Here is a 3,520-nt window from a genome sequence, read left to right as displayed (position 1 = left end):
GAGGAAAGCAGAAAAATGTGGTTTTCTTTAACTGAGGATGTTTTTTGCTCTTGAATCACTAATAATATTGTCTTCATCTACATTTTTCTGTGTTGTAAGTGTTCACAATGCCAGACTCAAAGAAAAATGGCAAAGTAATAACAAATAATATCGAGAAAAAAAAACAAAATTTCTTTGGCTCTGATTGGAGCTATACAACTCTTAGTACTTTTATCAACTTTACTAAGCTATTTAAATCAAAAGAAGGATAATCAGTGCTTTTAATGAATATCTCTGGTAATTCTTGTATTTAATCCATAGATTATTGCATTTCCTAAAATAAAATACAAAATATCTCTTTACATTTTCTTGCTGAACTGAGGAAACTATTTGAAGAAGTGTAAAACCAACAATCTGCCCAGATCAGGAAGGAAAGCAGATCTCTTAGCACACTTGAGAACTAACATAAATAATAGGAACGCTATTAGTCCCTTTTCTATAGCTACTTCAGGTGTATCCCTCATGAGCAAAGAATTGTTAAATAGCAACCCTCTGAGGAGTTGACTTTATATATATATATATATATATTATATATATATATATAGGAGACACCTAAAGAGATGACAGAAATGCTAAATAACTTGTACCTAAACTTATATAACAAACCAGCCACAGCTTACAAAAGGCACATGCTAATGCTTCCATCAGTTTCTGCCTGGGCCATCACCAAAGGGTGATGAACCCAGAAAACTCTTTCTGGAAAAGCAATATTTCCAGAGACAACATCCAGAGTCATTTAACTTACAAATTACTTATTTTACCTGTGTCTATATTCACATAGCATGTGCAGCACAGCTTGATATCTTTTCCAAGAGGCCAGCCTCTGTGTCACCCAAAAATACACTTCAGAGCATACTTTAGAGCTCAGGGTACCTTTCTGTTTGGAAGGAAGACTTACTTTAAGTGTTGCAAATATCAAGGTAACATTAGCAAAGACAACTGAAAAAGTCTTGGTCAAGACCACTGTCTTCCTGCCACAGAAAAATCAAAGACAGGGACAGTTTGGGCATGGCAGAGGGCAACTGGAGAGAACAGACACATCAGCATCAGCCCTGAGGTGAATATTTCCAGAGTATCTTAAGGGGTGTGCTTTACATGGCAAAAAATTACGGAGAAAAATATTAAAAAAAAAAAGCACTGCTTAATTTCATTTTTAAAGATGCTCATGGCAATGTAATTTCCAGTTGTTTAAACTCTGGGGCAACTCAGGGTGAAAATATGTTGGGCAGGACTCTGTCTTTGACGCCAGTTTTTAATTTCCAGGCTACTGGCCTACACTGAGTAGGCAGGGCACTTCATGCCTAACTACGAAAACAAGCTAAAACATGGCACAAGAAAAAGCCCCCAGCAGCAAGCAGAATGATCAGATGGTGATCCTAGGATGTGGGAACAATGGAGCTAACAGCTTGCAGGTCCACTTCTCTAATGAACCCATAGATAACTGTTTGTCTTAAGGAAACACTGAATTATTGCAGACTTTTTGACACAGATATGGCTGTTTGGCCCTCCTGCACCTGCCCTGCAGTTCCTCAGTGCTGGGACATCAGAAGGTTTCTGCAAGCTGGAGAAGCCACTTCAGCAAACAGGCACACTGGGGCGATATTTGAGCCCTTGTTGGGGTTTTGGTTGTGAAAGTTATAAAAGCTTCTTAACTATATATAAACCTGTTCTGAATTTGGAAAGCAGCGTGGATCAAGCACATGTCCATCCCACCTCACCTCCATTATGAGAGGATTATTCTGTGACAAACATGGAAATAGGCTGCAGCCTATTTGGTGCCCTCTAAAGGACGTTTTCACATTATAAATCAGCAATAATCACCTTAATCTCTCTGACCCACAAATCTGCTTGGCCGTATTATGACAGCATTGTTTAAAAACCAAGAACAACAGAGAAAAAAAACCCACCACTTGCATAAAACCTCACTGTGCAAGAGGTTCACACACTCAGGCCCCACATTTGCCTTTCTCTCCATCTCTCCCTGGTGGTTGCAGCGTGCTGGATGTCCCCTCTCTGCTACAGCTTCCAGCAAACACAACTGTATCAACAGGCAGCTGATGAAGCTGGACAGTCAGACACAAGTTTGTCAGAGCATCATGAGGTCTATTACTTTATATAAAAGTAACTGTTGCCAAAGATTTTGGCAAAGGTTTAGCTCTTTGCTGTGCACTGTTGTGAACTGCAAGACCAGAGACAAGGATGCCCACTTAATACTGCACCCCTACACCATAACTGGACCCGTGTACAAATTGAAATTGAACTACATATACCCGTTCTGTAACAACTGTAGAAAACAAACGGAACCGATCATTTTCCCTGTTTTCTGCCACTGGAGGGCATTCACTGCCCTTACAAACTTCCTTACTGCAGGTTGCAAGCAGCAGAGCCGCTGCAGAAAGGAACACCTGGGTCTGTGTTGTTCTACCTTAGCCTGTGTAGTGCACATGTTCTCCAGCATTTCCCCAGTGGGAGCTCCCAAGGAAATCAGGACTATTCTGCATCAGCGCGTATGAGCATCCATTTCATCTGCATCTCACTGGAGTCAGGAGGCTTATTCAACAGTTTAAAAACAGACACAGGCTCAAGAGGCATGGTGCCGTGTGGTTGGAGAGCAGCGTTAGACTGCTGTCCTGGGAGGAGATAGGGTCAGTCTCCTGGCACTTCTGTTTCCAAAGCTCTAGCCCAGCAGCTGCACAACCTTATCACCCATACACGGCATTATTTCACTTGCATTTAACCCAAGCCAACAGTGTTGTTGAACATCTCACATCATATATTTGATTAAGTGGGAGCAAAGAAGAGCATTTTTTCCACTGGGGAAAGCTCAGATAAGCCTCTGCACAGCTGACATCACCAAGGTGGATGAGTGCCAGTGCTCCCGCATTTAAGGGAGCAGCAGAAACCTGGTTTCTCTCCAAGTTACTCAGGCCAGTGTCACCTCTCTGAGGAGTTCTTTATCGTAAGAAAATTTCCTCAGGCTCAAAGCAGAGAAGCTGGTCCTTTAACATACCAGGATTACATTTAGTGTAACAGAAGCACTAGCTTCAGCACTGCCGGAAATTGAGACTCCCTACACCAAGGTTCTTGCCAGGAGCAAAGTAAGCTTACGAGTCACACCATGAGTTTCAGGGCAAAGCTTTTGCTTTCTAAGGTTCATGAAAGGCTTCTAGTCTTCAGGGTGAAATCTTGGTAAGGGTAAAACAATTGGGGTGGGGGTGATCCAACTATAAATAAGCTTAGTGATTTCCACCCAGTGTATATGCAGAAGGAAGACACCTGCGTATCAGTTCAAGATATAAAACTGATCTGTTGGCATCTTGGGCAGGCCTGGAGTTTCTGCAGGTAGGCATGAGAGTGAGGACGTGTGAAATGACCAGTACAGCTTCTCATCACTGCACTGGGTTTCATGTATTTATTAGCAGCCTGTCTCTCTCATTACACTGACCACTGCAGATGCTTAACATATACAGTTCTGCCATAG

The sequence above is a fragment of the Pezoporus wallicus genome, unplaced genomic scaffold (genome assembly GCF_028554395.1).
Source record: "Pezoporus wallicus isolate ANWC-B61680 ecotype Strahan unplaced genomic scaffold, APGP_CSIRO_Pwel_v1 contig_5967, whole genome shotgun sequence".
NCBI lineage: Eukaryota > Metazoa > Chordata > Aves > Psittaciformes > Psittacidae > Pezoporus > Pezoporus wallicus.
The sequence above is the reverse complement of the archived record's forward strand: the minus strand, read 5'-3'. Positions refer to the sequence as shown.